This window comes from Ornithorhynchus anatinus, chromosome 6 (genome assembly GCF_004115215.2).
Source record: "Ornithorhynchus anatinus isolate Pmale09 chromosome 6, mOrnAna1.pri.v4, whole genome shotgun sequence".
NCBI classification, from domain to species: domain Eukaryota; kingdom Metazoa; phylum Chordata; class Mammalia; order Monotremata; family Ornithorhynchidae; genus Ornithorhynchus; species Ornithorhynchus anatinus.
The window spans coordinates 33,706,284-33,732,125 of record NC_041733.1 but is presented as its reverse complement, the minus strand read 5'-3'; the positions used below and the strand labels follow the sequence as shown (position 1 = coordinate 33,732,125).

The 25,842-nt window shown below is 45.7% G+C and overlaps 1 long non-coding RNA gene across 1 annotated transcript; it reads right to left on the bottom strand.

Annotated features, from left to right (window-relative positions):
* Positions 1-510: 510 nt before the first annotated feature.
* On the bottom strand, positions 511-24,471 carry LOC114812792. Its single transcript, XR_003760419.2, has 6 exons — positions 24,163-24,471; positions 19,692-19,809; positions 18,335-18,770; positions 15,686-15,866; positions 4,466-4,553; positions 511-537 (listed from the first exon to the last, which is right to left on the bottom strand). It is a non-coding gene; the product is annotated as an uncharacterized LOC114812792 (long non-coding RNA).
* Positions 24,472-25,842: the final 1,371 nt, after the last annotated feature.

The window sequence follows — 25,842 nt, the reverse complement described above, 5'->3', positions numbered from 1 at the left end:
TATCAAAATAGCAATCTTGTCAGTTGGCACCTCGGTAACTAATTCTTTCCACATGTAGTCTTTCTAAAAGCTTCGGCGGAACATTTTACCGGGTGGCCAACAGCGTGACTAACGCAGACCATTCAAGCTGAGTGGTTAGACTTTAGCCAGAGCTGTCTGCTTCCCTCATTTTGTTACCCCCCTAGCATCCGCCATCACTATAACCCATTCAGAAGTGGATTTTTCACACCGAATCATCAATCTGGCACGAGTCCACGAAGTCCTTGGTGAGAAATATAGAAGCGATGACTAGTCGCCTGTTCATCTCTTTAGCCGAACTTGTCGAATTCCTTCATTCCTTCAGTCGTATTTATTAAGCACTCGCTGTGTGCAGAGCGCTGTACCGAGCCCTTGGGAAAGTCGAGAAGCAGCGAGGCTCAGTGGAAAGAGCCCGGGCTTGGCAGGCAGAGGTCGTGGGTTCGAATCCCAGCTCTGCCACTTGTCAGCTGTGTGACTGTGGGCAAGTCACTTCGCTTCTGTGGGCCTCAGTTACCTCACCTGTAAAATGGGAATGAAGACCGTGAGCCTCACGTGGGACAACCTGATGACCCCGTGTCTACCCCAGCGCTTAGAACGGGGCTCTGCACGTAGTAAGCGCTTAACAAATACCACCGTTATTATTACAGTACAACAATAAACAGTGGTATTCCCTGCCCACAACGAGCTCACAGTCTTGGGGGGTGGATGCAGGGAGACGGACCTCTATCGATCAATCCGCGGCATTTATTGAGTGCTCCGGAGCACTATACTGAGCACTTGGGAGAGTACAGAGCAATCCACAACAATTTGCAATGAAGTGATGAGATTCATTCATTCAACTGATCGATCTAAAGGTGAAATTCCCTAACGGTCGGGCAGCTACGAACAAGATGAGTATAAAACCCTGTGCGTCTAGGTGTTAGACGCTAGATGTTCAGACCTACCTGGTGTTTCTAGCAATTCTGTTCACTGAGCAAACCTAGATCGTCATCCGGCTCTGCTGTAATCAGCCAGCAAATTTCGCTCCCTCACACAGACTTTACGGCGCTCGAGTAGTGTTTCCTATTAGTCATATAGAGGCAGAATTCGGGCTATTTCCCGTTCTTGGGGAAAGCGGTGCCGCAAGCATGGCGATAGCTGTGAAATTCGAACTCTCATTTCTATTGCTCGATCTGATATTATCGATTCAGAGGCTTTTGGGACCCTATATTTTGAAGGGTTTTAGAATGGCTTTGGCAAAGCAATGCGATTTGACTTGCGAAACCTAAGTCAAAAGTGCCCGCCGGGAATTTGGAACTTTATCTGGTCGTCAGAAAGATTCGCGTCTCACGAGAAGCGGAGTGGCCTTGTGGAGAGAGAACGGGCCCGGGAATAAGCGGACCCGGGTTCTAATCCTGACTCTGCCACCTACCTGCTGGGGGACCACGGCCAAGTCGCTTTGCGTCGCTGTGCCTCGGTTCCCTTATCGGCAAAATGGGGATTCAGTAACCGTGCTCCCTCCTATTTAGACCGTGAGCCCCACATGGAGCTTCTTGCTTATCTTGAATCTACCCTGGTGATTAGTACAGTGCTTGGCACATAGTAAGCTCTTAACATAATTCCCTCATCTGAAGAATAATTTGAGGCATCTCTTAAGACCTTACTATGTGCCAGGCACAGTATGAAGCGCTGGGGCGGATACAAGCAAATCAGATTGAACAACAGTCCCTGCCGCACACGGGGCTCACAGTCTCAACCCCCATTTTACAGATGGGGGAACCGAGGCGAGAGAGGTGAAGTGGCTCGCCCAAGGTCACACAGCAGAAAAATGGGGATTCACTGCCTGTTTTCCCTTTCTAATTACATTTTGAGGCCTGTGTGGGACTTGATTATCTTGAATCTAGTAGAGTTCTGGGCACATAGAAAGGATTTAACAAATACCACAATATAATAATAATTATGGTATTTGTTAAGCACTTATTATGTCCCAGGCACTATATTAAGAGCTGGAGTGGCTACAAGCAAATCGATGGGACACAGTCCCTGTCCCACATGGGGCTCACAGCCTCGATCTCCATTTTGCAGATGAGGTAACTGAGGCACAGAGAAGTTAAGTGACTCGCCCAAGCTCACACAGCAGACAAGCGCTGGAGCGGGGATTAGAACCTATGACCTTCTGACTCCCAGGCCCGTGCTCAAACCACTACACCATGCTGCTTCTCATATTATTACTATTATTATTAGTATACATCTATTATTACTGTCATCAGAGTTCATCAGTGCTGGATTGGCCCTCCAGGGCACTGGAAAAATATCTGTGGGCCAGTGGTTGGCTCATCTATCGATCCATACCAACTAAGTGCCTACTGTGGGTGGCTTTTTCCCCTTCTCCCTCCTTCGTCATCACTCGGATCGGTGCCCTTTAAGCACCCGATACTCAGCCCGACATCTCCTGTGTACCTATCCGTGATTATTTACCTCTACGTCCGTCTCCCCCTCTAGATCGTGAGCTCCTCGTGGGTGGGGAACATGCCCCCTTAGAAGTGTCTCCATCTGTTGCCGATTGGTACATTCCAAGCGCTTAGTCCAGTGCTCTGCACATAGTAAGCGCTCAATAGATACTATTGAATGAATGAACGAATGAATAATAGAGCGTACTCTCCCAAGTACTTAGTCCAGTGCTCTGCACAGAGTCAGCACTCCATAAACGCCACTGATTGCAGAGCACTCTGCTGAGGGCTTGGGGAGAGTGCCGAGGAGGTGAAAAGAACTTGATTTCTTAAGGAAGATCTTAGAGCGAGGCAGCGTGGCCTAGGGGCAGGAGCACGGGCCTGGGAGTCAGAGGCCCTGTGCTTCAATCCCATCTCCACCATTCTTCTGCTCTGTGACGCTGGACACTTCTCGGTGTCTCAGTTACCTCGTCTGTAAAATGGGGATTAAGACTGTGAGTCCCAAGTGGGACGTGAACGGTGTCCCACCTGATTATCAGTGCTTACTACGGGGCCTGGCACATAGTGAGCACTTGACAAATACAATTTTTTTTAAAAGGATTATACCAAATCATTTACAGATAAGGGAAGGATGGGTAGATGCTTCAGTAGACGCTTAAGGAATAGGGTACTTGCATCCGTATGTAGACAAGCGTTTCAAGTGATTGTGTACACATAAATGCCGAGGGGCTCTTTGGGAGGATGTAAATTGGAGAGAAGAAAATGAATCAGGGAATGAATCCTGGAAGAGGTGGAATTTCGGGAAGGCTTTGAAGATGTCTCCCCCGATTAGACAGTAAGCCCGTCAATGGGCGGGGACTGTCTCTATCTGTTGCCGATTTGTCCATTCCAAGCGCTTAGTACAGTGCTCTGCACGTAGTCAGCGCTCAATAAATACTATTGAATGAATGAATGAATGAATGAATGAAGATGGGGAGAGCTGCGGATTAGAACCCAGGTTGCCTGATTTCCACTTTGCACTAGGCCATGCCACTTCTCACTGGATAGACGTTAAGGGACTCTAGATTCGTGAGGATTCTCGTGGCTTAACCGAAGCTGAGACCCATGAGCTGATGCTCAATAAATACGATTGAATGAATGAATGAATGAATGCCCAGGCTACCTTTGATGTTTTTTCTCTCCTCAGACCAAGTAGCAGACTAGAAGTGTGGGCGGGGAGGGGCGAGGAGCCTCCCTCTGTGACATTTTTCTACCATTTTAATTGGATTTATGGTCAGTATAATTGGAGAGCGTCAGGAAAGCTGCCCGGCCCAGTGGTCAGGTCAAAAGCATCTACCAGGAATTTGGGAACTTTTTCTGGTCTTCGAAAACATTCACGTCTTAGGAGAAGCAGCGTGGCCTAGTGGAAAGAGCACAGGCCCGGGAGTCGGAAGCACCAGAGTCCTATATCTGACTCCGCCACTTGTCCGCTTTGTGACCTTGGGTAAGTCACCTAACTTCTCGGTTACCTCATCTGTAAAATGGGGATTAAGACTGTGACCCTCACGTGGGATATGGACTGTACCCCACCTGATTAGCTTATATCTACTCCTGTGCTGGCCAATAGTAAGCGCTTAACAAAGACCATAATTAAAAAAAAGAGTCCCGGTAACCACATATAGCCAATCCCTGGCGCAGAAGACCTTTGTGATATCACTTCAAAGTTGATGCGACCAAAATATTCCTCAGAGATTACTCTACTTATTCTAAAGAAGTCATTGACCGTGCCTCTATTTTGGACCAACTATGCCATCTTTTACTAATCAGTTAGGCAATGGAATTAATTTGAGTTAATATTCATTCATTCAGTAGTATTTATTGAGCGCTGACTATGTGCAGAGCACTGTACTAAGCGCTTGGAATGTACAAATCGGCAACAGATAGAGACAGTCCCTGCCCACTGACGGGCTCACAGTCTAATCGGGGGAGACGGACGGACCAAAACAGCAGCGATAAATAGAATCAAGGGGATATAATACCATGTGCAGAGCATTTTGCTAAGCGCTTGGGAGAGTACGATGCAACGGAGTCGGCAGGCATGTTCGGTGTCCACGGGAAGTTTGCAATCTAGAGGGAGAGAGGGAGACAGAGAAATTAGTTATGGCTATGTGACCAAGTGCTGTGGGTCTGAGGGCAGAGGGAGTGTCAAATTCCTAATGGTTACAGATCCAAATGCAAGGGCGACGCAGAAGTGAGAGGGAGTCAGGAAAATAATAATAATAATAATAATGATGGCATTTGTTAAGCGCTTACTATTTGCGAAGCACTGTTCTAAGCCCTGGGGAGGATACAAGGTCATCAGGTTGTCCCACGTGGGGCTCACAGTCTTAATCCCCGTTTTACACTTGAGGGAACTGAGGCACAGAGAAGTGAAGTGATTTGCCCAAAGTCACACAGCTGACAAGCAGCGGAGCTGGGATCTGAACCCATGACCCCTGAGTCCCCAGCCCGGAAGGCTTCTGGGAGGAGTTGTGATTTTCATAAGGCCGTTGAGGTGGAAGAGTGGTGGTCTGTCGGATATGAAGCTGGAGGGAGTTCCAGAGCATAGGTTGACATTTCCCCCGATTAGACCGTAAGCCCGTCAGTGGGCAGGGACTGTCTCTATCTGTTGCCGATTTGTCCATCCCAAGCGCTTAGTACAGTGCTCTGCACATAGCAAGCGCTCAGTAAATACGATTGAATGAATGAATGAGTTAGAGGAGCGAAATGGGCGGGCTGGGTTGTAATAATAATTACGGCAGAGCACTGTTCTAAGCGCTGGGGTAGATACAGGGTAATCAGATTGTCCCACGTGGGGCTCATAATTTTTAATCTCCATTTCTCCAGAGGAGGGAACTGAAGCACAGAGAAGATAAATGACTCGCCCACAGTCACACAGCTGCCAAGTGGCAGAGCCGGGATGTAGTAGGAGAGCAGCGAGGTGAGATGAGAGGGGGCAAGGTGATGGAGTGATTTAAACACAGTGGCAGGGAGTTTCTGTTTGATGCGGAGATGGATGGGCAACCACTGGAAGTTCTAGAGGAATGGGGAATTGTGAACGGGGAATTCTTGATTCTATTTATCGCTATTGTTTCTGTCTGGCCGTCTCCCGCGATTAGACTGTAAGCCCATCAGAGGGGAGGGACTGTCTCTATCTGTTGCCGAACTGTACATTCCAAGCGCTTAGTAAAGTGCTCTGCACTTAGTAAGCGCTCGATAAATACTATTGAATGAATGAATGAATTCTTGTGTGTATACACATACACACACATACAGCTATATGCCCACATATATAGGGGAGAGGGTGTGCGCGTGGGTGCGCATCCTTATTTGTGGTGTATTTTTACAGGTGAAGAAGCATCACGGATGGCCTAGCGGATGGAGCATGGCCCTGAGAGTCAGAAGGTGATGGGTTTTAATCCCGGCTCTGCCGTTTTTCTGCTGCGTGACCTCGGGCAAATCACTTCACTTCTCTGTACCTCAGTTACCTCATCTGTATTTATGGGGATTGAAACCGTGAGCGCCACGTGGGACAGGGACCGTGTCCAACCCGCCTGGCTTGTATCCACCCCAGCGCTCAGTACGGCGCCTGGCACGCAGTAGGCGCTTAACAAATACCACGGATATTATTACTGTGGTTATTGTTATTTCTTTATCTTCTGTCCATCTGGGACTTTTTGACCCAAACCTAATTACAGCAGAAACCTGGTGATCCAAAGTGGTTAGTCGAGAGACGTAGGAATTCAACCGACCAAGCGGAACGTAGACCGACCACTCCGGAAGATTCAGTGTTTGAACGTGTTTGGATCAACCAAACCGGACAGTTGGTTTTAGTTCGGTGTTCAGATGAATGGCTTTCCATTTTAATGGTATTAATTTTCATATGACTGTGGCGCATTTTCTGTTGATTAAATTGAGAAATGATGTAGAGTACCTACGGCAGTAATAATCTACACCATACTTCAGTCTGTCAGAAATTTTTAATATTTTGTTTTCTTTATGAGTTACACTAAATTTTCAACATCTTATTTTAGGGAGAGGGCATGGATAAGCAGAGTACAATGGGGCTTTTAAAAAAATTGTATTTAAGTGCTTACTCTGGGTCAAGTACTGGTTCTAAGGACTGGGGTAGATAGATAGAAGTTAATCAAGTTCATTCATTCATTCAATAGTATGTATCGAGCGCTCACTATGTACAGACCACTGTACTAAGCACTTGGAATGTACAATTAGTTGAACACAGTCCCTGTCCCACATGGGGTTCACAGTCTAAATTGTATTTTCCAAGCGCTTACTTCAGTGTTCTGCACACAGTAAGAGCTCAATAAATACAACAGAATGAGCGAATGGAGGGAGAGGGATTTAATCCCCATTTTGCAGATGAGGTAACTGAGGCACAGAGAAGTGAAATGATTTGCCCAGGGTCACACAGCAGACATGTGCAGGGCAGGGATTAGAACCCAGGACCTCTGACCCCCAGGCCCGTGCTCTTACCGCTAGGCCAGGCCGGTGTATTCCGTGTAAATTACATCCGCGAGTAACTTATTCAGTTACGGAGATGGCATACCTTTTCAAAGCCATCATTTCTCACATCTTTTAAATCACCTTCGTTGGGTCTTAATCAGTAGTATTATGGACAGAACACTGACGTGTACAGAGCACTGAACTTAGCAATTTTTAAAGTACGATAGAAATAAAATGCATGGCACCCATCCTTGTGAATTCCCAATCTAATGGTACCGTGGAAACAAATAAATTGTTTGAAATATTGATAGCACGTTATGAAACACAGTGAGAAGAAAAGACCGTGTTGGACCATATAACCCATCCAGGACGCCGAATTACATAATGTTATATAAGCCGGTAGATTTTCGCAATCCAGTAGAATAGGAATTAGTTACAGGCCTCCACTAAAAAGTGGATGTGTTTTATGTAAATGCGTTCTAATGCAAAGCATGTGTGCTCTTTGTCGTGAGATACGACTGAATCTGATACATTGCAGCCATGACTCATTTGCATAATGAGTCAAATGAATCTTGTGAAATGGGAAAAATGTTGCACCTAGTTCAGCATTGCTGAATAAAGGCCTTTTTCCCAAAGAAAGATTAACTCCAGAAAACAGAGGCCTTCAACGATATCGGAAAACCTGCCCCCTCAAGCTGAATAAACTATACCGGTCGCATTACCCATTTTCCCTCTCAACACAGACATTTTGTTTTGCAACATTCTATGCTGCATATATTTTTAAATTATAGGTCATTTCTGCATGTATGTTCCTGAGTGCTATTGAGCCCTTTCATTAGAAGTAGGCAAGCCTAGAAACTCAAGGTGAACTTAGTGATTACTTCTCGTTTGTTGAGTTCTTTAGTATTAGCTGGTTGTGGGCAGGGATTGTGTCTGCTATATCGTTGTGTAGTATACTCCCAAGTGCTAAAGGCAGTGATCTGCCCGCAGTGAGTGCTCAATAAATACAACTGATCTATTGATCGATTAGCTGGCATTCTAAATTAAAATCAGAGTCACGGGGGCCTGGAAAATGTGTTACGGATTCAATTCTGGCAATGCTGAGGAGTTTAATGATCTCACTTAGTGGCTTACGTAAGTTCCTCTAGCCTGTAAGCTAGTTGAGGGCAGGGAACTGTCTCCCATCTCTGTTGTATTGTACTCTCCCGCGTGCTTAGTACAATGCTTAGCATGCATAAGCACCCAATAGATAGCATCGTTTGATTTGCACAGAAGCCCACATCTGACCGTATACTCGGAAGCCCAAGTCTTCCACGTACTGGTGACGTGGCAATTGTTGGGAAAACTACCAGGTGCCCGTTGGGAGTGTGGGTGACATCATTCATTCAGTATTCAGTAGTACTTATTGAGCGCTTACTCCGTGCAGAGCACTGTACTAAGCGCTTAGAATGTACAATTGATTCAATGGTATTTATCGAGCGCTTACTATGTGCAGAGCACTGTACTGAGCGCTTGGAATGTACAAGTCGGCAACAGATAGAGACCATCCCTGCCCAGTGATGGGCTCACAGTCTAATCGGGGGAGACAGACGGACAAAAACAAGACAACATAATCGCGATAAATAGAATCAAGGGGATGTACACCTCGTTGACAAAATAAATAGGGTAATAAAAACATATATAAATTATTCCCTGCTGTCCTCATCCCTTTTTTTAAATGCTATTTGTTAAGCACTTATTATGTGTTAGGCACTGTACTAAGCGCTGGGGCAGATACAAAATAATCACGTTGGACAAAGTCCCTGTCCCACATAGGGATCCCATTCTGAATCTCCGATTTACAGATGAGGGAACTGAGGAACAGAGAAAGAGAGCAACTCACCCAAGGTCATACAGCAGACAGGTGGAGGAGCCGAGATTAGAGCCCGTGTCCTCCGACTCCACGGCCCGTGCTCCCTCCACTGGGCCGTACTGCTCCTCCCTTTCCCGAAGCAGGTGATATGGAGGGTGGGAGAGAGACTGGTTTTGCACATACCTCAGCTAACCCATCCTGTAGTTCTAAGCAATTGTTTCCCACAGATGAGCAGCAGGAATGCATTTCTTCAAAGTACCTTGGAGGACATATTTTGTTTTTTGAATGTATTTGTTAAGCGCTTAGCATGCGCCGGTCACTCTACTAATCTACTCTACCATCACCTTGCCCCTTCCTACCTCTCCTCCCTTCTCTCTTTCAACCGCACGCTCCGCTCCTCCGCCGCCCACCTCCTCGCCGTCCTCCGTTCTCGCCCATCCCGCCGTCGACCCCCGGGCCGCGTCCTCCCGCGGTACCGGAAGGCCCTCCCTCCTCACCTCCGCCAAGCTGATTCTCTTCCCCTCTTCGAAACCCTACTTAAAGCTCACTTCCTCCGAGAGGCCTTCCCAGACTGAGCTCCCCTTTTCCCTCCGCTCCCTCTACCGCCCCCCCTTCCCCTCTCCGCAGCTAAACCCTCTTCTCCCCCCTTTCCCCCTGCTCCTCCCCCTCTCCCGTCCCATCCCCTCAGCGCTGTACTCGTCCGCTCGACTGTGTATATCTTCATTACCTTATTTATTTTGTTAATGAGATGTATATCACCTTGATTCTATTTATTTGCTATTGTTTTAATGAGATGTTCTTCGCCTCGATTCTATTTACTGCCATTGTTCTCGTCCGTCCGTCTCCCCCGATTAGACCGAGAGCCCGTCGAAGGGCAGGGACTGTCTCTAGCTGTTACCGATTTGTCCATTCCAAGCGCTTAGTAAAGTGCTCTGCACCTAGTAAGCACTCAATAAATACTATTGAATGAATGAATGAACGAATACTAAGCACTGGAATAGATACAAGCTAATCGGGCTGGACGCAGTCCAAGTCCCACAGGGGGCTCACGGTCTTAATCTCCATTTTATAGATGAGATAATTGAGGCACAGAGAACTTAACTGACTTACCTGAGGTCACAGAGCAGACGAGTGCTGGAGACAGAACTAGAAGCCAGCTCCTTCTGACTCCCAGGCCTGGACTCTTTCCGCTACACCACACTGCGTCCTCCTCCCCCCCACCCCGAAGTACTTTCCTGCCTGACTCTTGAGGGCACATAAAATATAAATCCAGAATCGAACGTTTAAGGTTTGTTGTTCCCGTGGTGTCTGGCAAAAGAACCTGAATAATTCAATGTATTTGAGAGAAACTATTCAGGCTCTATGAATGGTATTTTTAAAGAAACGTGCAAGGTTTCTGTGGTTATTTATGTTCCTTAGTAGGATGAGGGGTGCAACCGATTTATAGAATATTCATTTAGCTCTTTGATCGTCTCTTTTTCCTTGTAACTAAAAGCTGCATTGGCCCATTTAAGTCATTGTTTGTCAAGCATGCATTTTGAAGGGACATTAATAATAATAATAATAATGTTGGTATTTGTTTAGCGCTTACTATGTGCAGAGCACTGTTCTAAGCGCTGGGGTAAACACAGGGGAATCAGGTTGTCCCACGTGGGGCTCACAGTCTTAATCCCCATTTTACAGATGAGGGAACTGAGGCACAGAGAAGTTAAGTGACTTGCCCACAGTCACACAGCTGACAAGTGGTGGAGCTGGGATTCGAACTCATGAGCCCTGACTCCAAAGCCCGTGCTCTTTCCACATTAATCACAGTGATTGTTCTGATCACAGTTGGAGAAAAGAATTTTTTCAGTTAACACCTAGTCAACATTGCTTTCCTTTACCATTTTCTTGTGACCAGTGTAATATTAATTTGGGGGGTTAGGTTTTTGAAAAATCTTGCTTTTTGCCTCCAAATATTGCCCTTTAATTGGAAAATTGTTACAGAAGATGGACATGTACCTTAAGAAATCAAGATCAAATACATTTTGTGCATCATCATTGCTGTTTACCTTGAGGGCTGGGTTTGCATCTAACTACTTTATTGGCATTCTTCAGTGCTCTGCACACAGTAAGTGCTCAATAATATACTTGATTAAGGGATTATTCTCCCCGGAGTGTACACTCAATGAATACTGTGATTAGATCGAGTGATTCTTCTATTGCAAATGTTAGTTGACCTGATCCTGCCCAAGATGAAGTGTCAGTAATGGACAATTTTAAGATAATCCAAAAGTACTTTCTTGGAGCAAATTGCCATGGACTGTGGAAACTTGAGCGGCCTTTTAGATGAACAGTTTGCGAGTGTGGTATTAAAGAAAAAGCAAAGAAATACCGAAGCCAGAGCATCAGCACTCAGCTCAGTTTGACAGTATGTTTTCCTTCACTGGGAGACAACCCTTGCCCAAGGGACCTAACGGTTCGCTGTGAAAAGCCATTTAATTGATCCTTTGAAATTGCGGGCTCAGGTCAGTAACGATATCGCTCAAATCCATCCCTTCTCTCCGTCAAAACTGCTACCAGATCACTGCAAGCTCTTATCCTATCTCGCCTTGATAATAATCAAGATAATCAGGTCCCACATGGGGCTCACGGGTCGAATTAGGAAGAAAAGGTATTGAATCCCCATTTCGCAGACAAGGGAACTGAGGTGCAGTGAAGATGAATCGACCTCTATCAGCCTCCTTGCTGAACTCTCTGCCTCCTGCCTCTCCCACTCCAGTCCCTACTCCATTCTCCTGCGCGGATCATCTTCCTTCAGAAACATTCGGCCCACGTTTCCCTACTCCTCGGGAAACTCCGGTAGTTGCCCATCCACGTTCGCGTCATTCAAAAACTCCTCACCACTGGCTTTGGGATGTTTCATCACCTTGCCCCCTCCTATCTCACTTCACTACTTCCTACTATGCCCCAGCCCCGATAAACTTCTTTCCTCCTGTGCTACCCGTCGCACTATACCTCGATCTCGTCTACCTGGCCGCCGATCTCACGCCCATGGCCTGTCCCCGGCCTGGAACGGTCTCCCTCCTCCCGTCAGACAGATAATTGCTCTCCCCCACTTCAAAGCCTTATTTGAAGGCACGCCTTCTCCAAGAAGCCTTCCCTGGCTAACCCCTCCTCTCTTCTTCTCCCACGCTCTTCTGAGTCTCCCTGTCTTGCTCCCTTCATTCATCCTCCCTCCCATCCCCACCGTACATGTGCACATATCTGTAAATATCTGTAATTGATTTATCATTTGTTTATGTATATTAAGGTCTGTCTCCCTCTGTAGACTCTGAGCTCGTTAGGGGCAGGGACTCTGTTGACTCGTACATTCCCAGCACTTAGTACAGTGCTCTGCACATCGTAAGCGCTCAATAAATACTATTGAATGAATGTTATATGTACTCTCCCAAGTGCTTAGGACCGTGCTTTGCACACAGTAAGCACTCAATAAATACAACTGAAGCTAGACTATTGAGAAGTTGCAATAATGACCGGACCATGTCTCCTCTTGGGTTTGCTAATGGGCAAAGAATTGTCAGGCATTGAATTACAGGTGAAAAACCGTTGGGGTATTTGTTAAGCACTTACTACATGCCAAGCATTGTCCTAAGCGCTCGGTTAAGATAATCAGGTCCCACATGGGGCTCACGGTCGAATTAGGAAGAACAGGTCTTGAATCCCCATTTCGCAGACGAGGGAACTGAGGTGCAGCGAAGTCGAATCGACTTGCCCGAAGTCACACAGCGTCCGAGTGGCGGAGCTATGCGTCTGTTTATTGTTGTATTGTACTCTCCCAGGCACTTAGTACAGTGCTCTGCACACAGTAAGCGCTCAATAGATACGACTGAATGAATGAGTAGGCCACACGGCTCCTTTGCCATCCAGGGAACTTAGCTATTTATTCTTATTTTTGAAGATCGTTGGGAATGACGATAGCACTGTTTTTGCCGGTAGCCTGACCCAGTGTCTTATCATGAGTTCTTCATTATATTATGAAATGATAATTAAAAATAGTTTCGGTATTTGTTAAGCACTTACTGTGCGCCGAGCACTGTTCTAAGCACTGGGGTAGATACAGGGTGTCGGGTTGTCCCACGTGGGGCTCACGGTCTTAATCCCCATTTTACAGATGAGGGAACTGAGGCACCGAAAAGTGAAGTGACTTGCCCCAAGTCCCACAGCTGACAAGTGGTGGAGCCGGGATTAGAACCCGGGACCGCTGACTCCTAAGCCTGTGCTCTTTCCACTAAGCCACGCTGCTTCTACTGTCGATTAAATTTAAGATCCTTTCTGTTCACTCAGCCCTTAGTAAATCCACAGAACACCCCATTGTTATTGTTTTGAAAACCCTTCATATAATCACTCCAGTCCTTAGTAGTGCTTTCCTCTTTCACTGGCTTTTGCAGAGATAAGGACACTTCCACTTCTGAACTCTGCAAACATAAGGCTTAGTTCCTGAAAACCAAACTTTTGAAGCTGATAAGTAGGAGAATATGAGGCTAAAACTATCCTGATCCAAAGTCACTTATAGGGTCGATACGAGCCAACTCGCTCAGACTCGGAAGCCCCATTTGGGGCAGATGTGTGTGACCTGATTAACTTACATCTGCCCCAGCACTTAGAACAGTGCTCAACACATAGTAAATGCTTAACGAATCTAATAACAATAATAATAATGATAATAACACCGCCCTCAGCCTCCGTGTAAGTAACGTCCTGTCTTTTAATAATAATAATGTTGGTATTTGGTAAGCACTTACTATGTGCAGAGCACTGTTCTAAGCGTTGGGGTAGATACAGGGTCATCAGGTTGTCCCATGTGAGGCTCACAGTTAATCCCCATTTTCCAGATGAGGGAACTGAGGCCCAGAGAAGTGAAGTGACTTGCCCGCAGTCCCACAGCTGACAAGCGGCAGAGCCGGGAGTCGAACCCATGGCCTCTGACTTGGAAGCCCAGGCTCTTTCCACTGAGCCACGCTGCTTCCCTGATTTTGTGTGATAGGGACTGAGCAATCTAATTAACTTAATTTCTCCCCCAACCCTCTGTCAAGCAGCGTGTCCTTGAGAAGTAATAATAATAATGTTGGTATTTGTTAAGCGCTTACTATGTGCCAAGCACTGTTCTAAGCGCTGGGGTAGATACAGGGTAATCAGGTTGTCCCACGTGAGGCTCACAGTTAATCCCCATTTTACAGATGAGGGAACTGAGGCCCAGAGAAGTTCAGTGACTTGCCCACAGTCACACAGCTGACAAAGCTGGGATTCGAACTCATGATCTCTGACTCCCAAGCCCGGGCTCTTTCCACTGAGCCACGCCTAGTGGGTAGAGAAAGGGCCTGGGAGTCAGAAGGACCTGGGTTCTCATCCCAGCTCCGCCACTTGTGCTCGACACATAGTAAGTGCTTAACAACTCTAATAATAATAATGTTGGTGTTTGTTAAGTGCTTACTATGTGCAGGGCACTGTTCTAAGCGCTGGGGTAGATACAGGGTAATCAGGTTGTCTCACGTGAGGCTCACAGTCTTCACCCCCATTTTACAGATGAGGTCACTGAGGCACAGAGTAGTTAAGTGACTTGCCCACAGTTAATCATAATAATAATAGCAACAATAAGGTCCTCAGCCTCGGTATGAGGAACGTGCTGTCTTCGGCGTGACAGGGACCGTGCAATCCGATTAACTTGTATCTACCCTGGTGCTTAGAACAGTGCTTGACACATACTAATTTCTTAACACATCCCGTAATATTAATGATAGGAATAATGATAGTAACGCCCTCAACCTCAGTGTAAGTAACATGCTGTCTTTGTTTGAGGCTTGGGATCTATTTTGCTGCTTTTCTAAAAAGCAGTTCCTTCCACGAAATATCTCTAGTTTCCGAATGAAAGCTTTTGGTAGCAATGTTGCAGTGAGAAATGGCCAAGCAAAATTAATTTAGAAAAAAAAAACCATGTAGATTTGAAAATACAATCAATGTAATTCTGCATAAGAAGCACAGACCCAAACTATGTGATGCAGGAAAAATTCATTTTTGAGGAATATCAGTGTGGATGAGTGATTATGCTTGGCACATAGTAATTGCTTAACAAAACCCATCATTATTATTATTATTATCTTTAAACTTAAAGAGGTTTCTTAAAAATGGGATCTTTTCATAAAAGTTGCAATCTTGTGTCATTTCAGTATGATGCGTGTTGTATCGAATGGCTTCTAGAATTGATCGTTTCCTTGAGTTAACGTTGAAAATGATTTATTTTTATACAAGTGACATTCTGTGATATTCAAATCGAATATTCATAGATGTCTGCTTAATGAGGATAGAGATTTGACTTTCATTCTATGGTTTTCAATTAGAAGAGAAGGCGGGTGGCCTTCTAGAGGTAAAGTCTATGGACAACAGGGGAGGGTTGTTTTTTTTTTGTTTAGCACCCTGTACTAGTGCTGGGGTAGAGACCTTTTAATCAGGTTGGACACGGTCCATGTCCCACTTGAGATTCAATCATAATCCACTGAGGACCAGAGAAGTTAAGTGACTTGCATAAGGTTACACAGCAGGCAGGTGTTGGGAGTTGGGATTTTCAGGCTCCCAGACCCATGTTCTTTCCACTAGATCCTGCTGCTTCCCAATCCCTAGGAACAAGCATCTCTCAGCGCTGCCTTCCTCTCCCTTCCCTGGGCTGTCAGCTAAGGAAGTGAAGAATTTCTAAAGACGGGTCCTTGGACTCTTCATCACAGTAGGTGAAGACTTCCGAACCCTGAAAGTGAATTAAAAACTAATTCTTTTGGAAAGGAGTGGTTAGGTTATATTCAGGTGAACACCAATCAAAACTCTCTACAATGATGTACTTCCACGGTGGTTAGGGGAGACGTCATCTTCTTACCCTTTAAAGTCACGTGTTCATTTCTAGCGTCTTCGGCTCATCGGTAAACGGTTTCAATCGGCCCGTGTTCCTCTCGCGTTTTGGCCAGTTCCCAGTAATCCCAGTAGCCTGGACTTGTCTGTTGAAGGAGTTTTATATCAGTCTTGCTTGGTAGATGGGTAGTCACGGCCAAATTGAATGGCTAAAGAGACAGGTGAGAGAATTACAGGTGACGAAGGGACAGGTAAAATGGCAAAACCCGAGGTGTGAAGTTCCAATCTAACTCACATCTCCCAGAACCGCTGGAGCATTTTATGCAGAGTTTGGCTTCCCTGCCAATATTGGAAGAGCGCCAATCCCCTTGGGGGTGGGATGCTGGGGTGGGCACGGTATTCCTCGGTGGGAAGTTTGGAACACAAACAAGGCTCACTTAGTCCAATGTGCTGTGCTATTCCTGCCCTTTGTCCTCTGGGACCCACTAGAAGGTGCGCTCCATGGTGTGAGGTATTTCTGTCTCCTTAAAATATCTGAGGTAAAAAGAAAGCTGGGGGACATCATGTGGTATGGTTTTAATTCCATCCAATTAACCCAAGCGAAAGTATTTCTTGGGGTGCATGGTTGTGGCTTTTGGGAATCAGGCTCAGCTTTTGCAGCTTTAAGCCTTAAGTGGCTTCCCGTACTGTTCTGTAAAGCAGTCTTTGCATTTTGCCATTGAGATTCTGTCCAGTTTGTCATTGTGATTTTATCTTTATTTTAGCCTTCATTTTGTTGGGGAATCTGTTTTGGCCCAAGGTAATGGGATCATTCCAGAGCTCCCAACATCATCCTGGCTGGAGTTTCTAATCGCCCATTTCCTCTGGAATATTGGAAGGTCATTTATCACCTTAGTTTGGTGTCATACAGCTCAATAGCCCCAGCGATCTCTCAAAGCGAAAATAAAATAACTTCTTGATCTGTACTTTTATCTCTTTCAGTGACTTGACTCCTTCCTTATTTTTTTTTATATAGTATTTCTTAAGTGCTTACTATGTGCCCAGCGCTGAACTAAGTACTGGGATAGATTCAGGAGAATCAGGTTGGACACAGTCCCCGTCCCACTTAGGCTCAACAGTCTTAATCCTCATTTTAATGATAATGATAATGTTGGTATTTGTTAAGCGCTTACTATGTGCAGAGCACTGTTCAAGGTAATCAGGTTGTCCCACGTGAGGCTCACAGTCTTCATCCCCATTTTACAGATGAGGCCACTGAGGCCCGGAGAAGTGAAGTGACTGGTTCAAGGTGACGCAGCAGAACAAGTGGTGGAGCTGGGATTAGAACCCAGATCCTTGTGACTCCCAGGCCCGTGTTGTATCCACTAGGCCATACTGCTTCCCACTAGGCTGCGCCGCTTCCTGAGGCCAAAAAAACTTGCTTGATGGGAGCTTGGAATTTATTCCTTCCCTTTGGTATTTGAAGGAATATATTTTATCCCTACAATACTGCCCTTTTGAATTTAGTATGCCGTATCCACTAATTCCAAGGAATAGATTTTTTTTTTCCCCCTGCTTTATTCCCAGCAAGGGCATACATTTGTGAGTTTCCAATGCCGATTTTAGATCCCGTGTGGAGATTCCCGAGAGCAGGCTGGTCCGTAACCCTGGCTGACACTGCAGCACACCATGATTTTCTGCATGTCATCGTGCTTATATGCCTCCAGAGCACAGTCAGATGTGATAGATTTGCAATCAGACGGGCTTCCTTCTCGAACCTGACACTTAGAACATGAGCAAAGCTGATTTCACTCAGCCCTGGGTTATGACTTGGGATCTTCCCCTCATTTCAGGAGGACTGATGCTCTATTCTGATGCGGCAGAGCAGGCACACATGGCTTGGAAAGATCCCGGGCGAAGACATTTTGAGTGAAACAGAACAGCCTGGCCCCGGAGAAGCTGGACTCAGGGGCCTGTTTTTGTTTTGTTTTGTTTTGTTTATAATAGTATCTGTTAAGTGCTTATTATGTGCCAAGTTAATCAGGTTGGACACAGACCAGTTCCCACATGGGGCCCACAGTCTTAATCCCCACTTTACAGATGAGGTAACTGAGGCCCAGAGAAGTTAGCTGACTGGCCCAAGGTCACACAGCCAGGTTGGGGAGCCAGGATGAGAAGCCACGTCCTTCTGACTCCCAGGCCCACGCTTTATCCATTGAGCCGCACTGCTTCTCATGTGAGCAGGGAACAAGTCTACCAAATCTGTGATTATGCTCTCCCAAGCACTTGGTACAGTAAGTACGATAAATATGATTGATTGACTGAAATGACTTCAGTCTTCTTCAGGCTGTAGATCTTTAATGCTTTGTTAATTCAGTAAAGTGGTTCCTCATCATCTGGAAACCAGGGAACATGTCTACCGACTCTGTTCTATTGTGCACCACCAAGCACTAAGTAGATACCCTTGATTAATTCTTCCTATTTTGCAAATACGTTATGATGACAAAATGGCATAAAAGCACTTTGGCAAAATAAAAGTGCTACACCAATGATATTCCCTCTCAGGGTCCCGCCTGGAGAGTTTCCAGTGCTCTACCAGTCTCTGCTACAGGAGGGAAAGTCAAGCAGAGGCCTACCCGTCCCTAGCTTGGACAGCGGCTAGCGAGTGGAAGGAAATCGGCTACAAGTCAAAACCTACCTGTGCTGGGCAGCGGCGGCATGGGAGACGGTCTAGGGCGGAGACTCGAGTTTTCTGCGCAGAAGGCGGCAAATGGTAAACCCCTTGTGTATTTTTACCAAGAAAACTACCAGAACGATCGCAGATGGAGAGCGGGGCACCCTGGAAGAGAAGAGGTGTCGCTGTGGGTCGGAAACGACTCGTCGGCATAAGACAGGACACGCAGACAACAAGGTAACTCTCCGGAATCCTACTCTTCAGAGTGCTTTCAGTCGAGCACCGTAATCTACGTTTTTTTTAAGGCCTGATGTTTTCAGACGAGAAGTCGCACATTTCGAAATGGCGTTGACCTATTGATTTTCTGCGGGAGACCTCTGTATTTTCCAAGTTCAGCTGTTCTGGAAACTCTGCGAGTGATAAGCATCTCCTAGGTCGATTCTTGCACGGAAATGGAACCCTGTAAAGAGATAGGTCAATCTCTACTTGAAAAATTCATGACAGAACGCAGAACACAGAAATGAAGAGAAAGCGATCGAGCAAGTCTGCGAACTGCATAAGTAGATGGTAATCGGACAACAGAAAACACCCTTTAAAATTCGATCCACGTACTAGGAGTTGTAGTAATGATGCTTTTTTTTTTTCTTTTGAGCACTTGTACTACAGTAGATACAGGGGAAAAAAGGGCAGCCTCTGAAGCAAAGAATAAAGAGGGCAGGTAGAGGACTGAGAAGATCAAATGAGGAAAGATTAAAAAAAAATAATAGTAATAATGGTATTTAAGTGCTTAGTATGTGCCAGACACTGTCCTAAGAACTGGACTAGATATAATAATAATGTTGGTATATTGTTAAGCGCTTACTATGTGCTGAGCACTGTTGTAAGCGCTGGGGTAGATACAGGTTGATCAGGCTGTCCCACGTGGGCCTCACGGTTTTAATCCCCATTTTACAGATGAGGTAACTGAAGCACAGAGAAGTTAAGTGACTCGCCCACAGTCACACAGCTGACAAGTGGCAGAGCTGGGATACATATATCTATTTATATAGAGAGATATAGATATATATAGATATAATATCATCAGGTTGGACACAGCCCCTGTCCCATATAGGGCTCATAGTCTTAACCTTTATTTTACAGGTGAAAGTACTGAAGTCCAGAGAAGTGAAGATTAGAATCCAGGTCCTTCTGACTCCCAGGCCCATGCTCTACCCACTAGGCCACACTGCTTCTCTCTGTGGTGACGGTGGGTTTGTTGTTTGCCTGGCCTGCTTCCGCTCCCTTGCCTCACGAGCCTCTCGAGGAGTCAGCCCAAAGGGTCACTCGTTTGAGGATGCGACAGCACCCCACTGGTCCATGCTGAATTCATCGCCCTCCCCACCTCACGCAGGACGGTCACGTTGAGGTGAGCCGACTTCTACCACCAAGGCACGTCACAGGACTTCGTCATTTGCCATCTCCATCTTGCCACTCGATGTTGAGTATGGCCTGTGGCGACACTGATGGAAATGGTTGATTTTAAAGTTGGCTCATCGATGTACCTCGAACCCGGCGCCCGCCACCTCAGCTTGCCCTTGGAAAGAGATACCAGCAAGGGCACCTGGCCCGTATCTGAAGACGTGCCCAGTGGATGGATCTATATGACCCATTTTAGGACACGGTTTGCATTTAGGATGGGGTAGGTAATAATAACAATAACTGTGGTATTTGTTAAGTGCTTACTCCGTGCCGGGCACTGTACTAAGCTCTGGCCGGGGGGGATACCAGCAGATTGGACACGTGGGGCTCACAGTCTCAAACCCCATTTTACAGATGAGGTAACCGAAGCACAGAGAAGTGAAGTGACTTGCCCAGTGTCACACAGCAGACAAGTGGCGGATCTGGGATTTGGACCCGTGACCTTCTGACTCCCAGATCCGTGCTCTACCCACTGCGCCATGCTGTCTCTTAGCTCGGGAGAGTCCGAAGTGGTTTGGAGTTCCTGGAGAACGCCCTTTAAATACGCTCCATCGATCTACTGCATCGGGTTTGTTGTGGAGGAGTTTATTTACATAGCCTTGAGCGGCTTGCTAGAGTGCCAATTAGACTATTACCGAACTTCATCATTTCTGAACTTGTGAATTGAGGAAGTGCCCAAACCACCTAATATCTGGCCAAGAAATAGCTTTGCCCTCAAAGCATCCAGCTCAATGTGCAGAATCTTTCTCAGATGTAATGAACGACGTGTCCGTTTCAAACCATTTCACTTTGTTTCTTCCCTTTTACAACAAGAAGGTCAAACGTGAGTCTCCCGTCCACCGGCTACTCGGTGTCCTTTCAAGACTCCTGGCTTTGTTTTAACTCGTGATGCTGATTTTAATTATCTCCATTTAAAGTTCCAGTGGAATTACAAATTTTCTTTTAGCCAGGGAGGGCAGCTTTTGTGCAGTGTCTAGGTAATTTAGATAATGAGTTCGTAGAGGCTAAAGGTGAACGGACAAGAGGAAACTAAGAAAGCTACCAGTATAACTAGAAATAGCCACAAAGAAGTGTTTGCAGACCCTGTCCTCGAATTCCACTAGGCTGTGGCATGGCCTAGTGGAAAGAGCACGGGCCTGGGAGAAAGACGACCTGGGTTCCAATCCCGGTTCTGCCACTGGTCTGCTCTGTGTGACCTTGTGTAAGTCACTTCAGTCCTCCAGGCCTCAGGTAGCTCATCTGTCAAATGGAGATTAAATTCTCCTCCCGTGATTTAGACGTGAGCCCCATGTGGGACAGGGTCTGTGTCCAGCCTGATTCCCTTCTTCATGTCCCAGCATTTAGTACAGTGACACTATTAAAAAAAAAGTAAGTGGGTCAGAAGTATTTTTGGAATGCCCGCTGTGTGCAGAGCACTGTAATACGGGCTTGGGGGAATGTAATAGTAATTATGATATTTGTTAAGCGCTTATCTGTGCCAGGCACTGTGCTAAGCGCTGGGGTGGAGACAAGCAAATAGAAAGCAAAGACTCAGACCGGCGTGGCTCAGTGGAAAGAGCCTGGGCTTTGGAGTCAGGGCTCATGAGTTCGAATCCCAGCTCCGCCACTTGTCAGCTGTGTGACTGTGGGCAAGTCACTTCACTTCTCTGGGCCTCAGTTACCTCATCTGTAAAATGGGGATTAAGACTGTGAGCCCCACGTGGGACAACCTGATTCCCCCGTGTCTCCCCCAGCGCTTAGAACAGTGCTCTGCACATAGTAAGCGCTTAACAAATACCAACATTATTATTATTATTATTCGTTTTAAACCTACTGGCAGGTTTACCGTCCAGTGGGATGATTTTAAATATTCATTGTTCTCTATAACTCTGATCAGTGTTAATTTTCACTGTGCGCTCTCTTTGACGATATCTCTCAGGCTCAAATGGCCAACCAGTAAATAACACTCTCCAAACTTAGATCAATCAATCAGAATCAGTCAATATTCACTGAGCATTTCCTGGGAGCAGAGCAGTATACTAAGTGGTTGGGAGAGGCTACTTCAGTGGAGTTGGTAGATATGATCCCTGTCCACTAGAAACTCTCAGTTCAATAATAATAATAATAATATTGGTATTTGTTAAGTGCTTACTATGTGCAGAGCACTGTTCTAAGCACTGGGATAGATACGGGGTAATCCGGTTGTCCCACGTGAGGCTCACAGTCAATCCCCATTTTACAGATGAGGTAATTGAGGCCCAGAGAAGTGAAGTGACTTGCCCACAGTCACCCAGCTGACAAGTGGCAGAGCTGGGATTCGAACCCATGACTTCTGACTCCCAAGCCTGGGCTCTTTCCACTGAGCCATGCTGCTTCTCTGTGTAGAAAGGGAGACAGACTGCACCTCCAACCTGATCAGCTTGTATCAACGCCAATCAGTCAGTGGTATTCAGCGCTTACAGTGTGCGGGGAACTGTACTAAGGTCTTGAGAGAGTACAATACAATAGAGTTGGAAAGCACATTCATTGCCCCGAGGGACCTTAGAGTTCAGTACCGTAATTATTATTCATGATCCTGATGGAATTAGAAAATGCTGCTCTAAAGGGTTTGATCAACCCCAGTAGATTCCTTTCAAAACTTCAATTCCTTCATTCTAAGGAATTTGGGCTATCTGAATCCACTTCCCAAATATCCCCTCTCGGGAAAACCATAGCTGCCTAATTGAAATGGTCTTGATCAGAGGCAGAGATGCATAGGTATACGCTCTCAGAATCTGTTCTAAAACTCTGACTGTGTGACCTGAGAAATTACAGTGCCACTCTATATGGATCTCTGTATTTTGATAAGTGTTAACTTGGGTAGAAGATTTTGTGGTTCTCCATATATCTCCACGTTTTTAATGTGTTCATAATTTCTCACCCTTATTTTGGGGGAAAAAAACCCTTAAGGAAATGAGATTTTAGAGAATAAAATATGATCCCAATAGTAGTACGAAAGGAAACAACCTTTACACACAATTGGCCAAACAATTTCTATCCAACGATAACAACTACATACTTGGCCAGCTTCATGATGAGCAGAATTAAGGTGACTAATAACTTTAGGATAATCCCGTTGCTGGTTTTAGTATTTGGATTTTGCAGCCATTTAGATATAAGCTGAAATAAGAAAAATGATCATCTGGCCATTTTTCTCTTCCATATGGTATTTACAGGGCAGTCCTGCAGTTCACTGTTGCATGAATCAAGAATTGTATAAATCTTCTATGGCATTACTATGCTCTCTAGATAAATGTTACCGCTATTTATTTTAATATGACCTTTGCATTAATATAAAGGTATACATGGGCACATAATGCATACGATTTAAGAAAAACCAAACCAAGAAAACAAGCCACACTAGAAGGGCACAGATTTTCCAGACTTTTCAGCTGATTAAGTTTTCCTTCCAGCAGTGTCATAAAGTAATAAGATTATCAGCAAATGAAGGTTAAATATTCTCCCCATTTTCTTATGCTTGAAATAAAATTAGCCAGATGACCTTTCCACAGGCACGTAACAGTATGTTGTTCTTTGTTTTAAAGAAGTACCTAGGAAATAAATGAAAAACAAAATTACTGAAATGCAGAGCTCTTGAGTCGAACCCCTGGTGCTGTTTACTGTGTTATTTATTTTAAATTTACACATTGTTCCTTATTTCGATACAGGGTTGGAGGCTGGTGGTAAGCCCTCATTTCAATGATATTTACTGAGGGCTCACTGTGCGCAGAACGCTATACTGAACGCCTGGGAGAATACAATACCACAGAGCTGATAGTCACATTCTGTGCCCACAACGAGCTTGTGATCTATGTTTTGTTTTCCAGTATGGAAAATTGATAGCCTTTCCCTCTGGAACTTTTATCACATTGTCTGGAACAGTTCCTCAAACAGAGGTGTCAGGAAACCTGCAAAAGGAAGGCCGGTGCCATGAAATATCTCTCGGAAATCTCCAGCCTTTCGAGGATTAAGTGGCATGGAGTGGAATAGCCATGGACTTGGAAGAAAAGCTAAGCGTTCAAGTGAGACCATTGGTTGAATTGATGTGAAAAGCCTCTGCCCATGTCATTTCCACAAAGATAGTTCTTTTCAGGAATGCAGAGAAGGATGGCAAAGATGGGCTCTTTTCAGATTTTAACCTTCGGTTAAGTAGGGGGAGAAGTACTTTTGCAGAATTCGGAGAAAGTTAGGAGAGGAATTTAGCATCATATGTATTTTTAGTTTCCTCTGTGTAAAATCTCTATGTGCACCGTGTTCTGGGATTTAAAAGTTTATAATTATTCATAGTTAATGGATTGATTTTGGCTGTTGGAGACTGAAAATCCTTATCCTATCGACCAGGAAAACAGGAAAAAAAAGACTCCATCAGCTCTGACCTGGGTGACCTTTGTAGTTCAAACGTTATTCCAACGGTTTGCCAAGTCAATCCGATAATTTTTTTTTGGTCTGGAGATTTTTTCGAGGTCTGGGAAATGATCCACGCGTCAAGAGGAGGACTGGAATTTGACTTTAATGTTCTTCCTCGTCATCCATAAAAGTCTTTCCAAGTGATAGACAGACTGTGAGGCTGTTGAAAAAGGAATGATGAATTGCATGCTTAAAGTTTTACTAGAGAGTTGCTAGATAATAGAAGGGTAAGTGGAGTTGAGTTCTCTTAGTCATGAAATTCACGTTTAGAAGAACTCCGTAGCACATTTGACGAGAATATTACTTTCCATTACCAAGCGCTTAATAATTGGTATCGATTGAGAACTTGATGTGGGCAGAGCACTGTACCGAGCGCTTGGAAAGCACAATACAATAGGGTTGGTAGACAAAGTCACTGCCATCAAGGGACGTGTAATTTAGTGTGGGAGGTGGGCATCACAATAAATTACAGAGAGGGGAAATGGCAGAGTATGAGGAGATATATATAAGGGCTGTGGGGTGGGAGCTGGAGCGGGTATCAGAGTTAGGAGATGCAGAGAGGAGGGTTAAAGGGGGTGGAAATGAAGGGTTAGCAGGGAAGGCCTCTTGGAAGACATAATAATGTTGGTATTTGTTAAGCGCTCACGATATGCAGAGCACTGTTCTAAGCGCTGGGGTAGGTACAGGATAATCAGGTTGTCCCACGTGAGGCTCACAGATGAGGTAACTGAGGCACAGAGAAGTGAAGCGACTTGCCCACAGTCACACAGCTGCCAAGTGGCAGAGCTAGGATTCGAACCCATGCCCTCTGACTCCCAAGCCCGGGCTCTTTCCACTGAGCCACCCTTGCCTCGGGCTTTGAGGGGGGAGAGAGGGATGGGAAGGGAGAAGCTCCTGACCGGACGGCCAGAGGGGGGACGTGGGCGAGGACTCGGTCGAGAGAGAGATGAAATCGGAGACCGGCAATTAGGTTGGCGTTAGAGGAACGAAGTGTGAGGGCTGGGTTGTTGTGGGAGATCATCGAGGTGAGGTAGGACGGGGAGAGCTGATCGAGTACCTTATGGTACATTTTGGTGCGCTACCTGTACTTGTCGAGTGATTGACGCGTACCAGGCACTGGGGTGGCTATAATAGAATCAGGTCAGAAGCAGTCGCTGTTCCACATGGGGCTTATGGTCTTAGTCCCCAGTTTACAGGTGAGGAAACCGAAGCCCAGAGAAGTTGAATGACTTGCCCAAGGTCACCCGGCGACAACTGGCGGTTTGGGGATTAGAACCCAGGTCTCCTGAATCCCAGGCATGGGCTCTTCTCGCTAGGCCACGCTGCTTCTCTGCGTCTCACCGGTTGTTCTCGTGACCCGCGGGTAACCCCCTCTGCGGCTTTTTTTTTTACGGTATCTGTTAAGCTCTTACGTGAAGCGTTGGCCTTCAAGTGACTCACCTATAATCCACATTTGCTCCCAGTAATATAATGACATATCTGCAAGAAAATTTATAATGGCCTCCAAAGAGCCATTACCAACCCGTAAGTCGTTAATGCGACGTTTACTCGTTCTTTTTTTTTTTTTTTAATTTTCAGGTGTTACTTCCTAGTATTCACATTTTGGAGCCCTGTTTAGACTTTAATTGCATCTCATGCCCGCTTTTGAC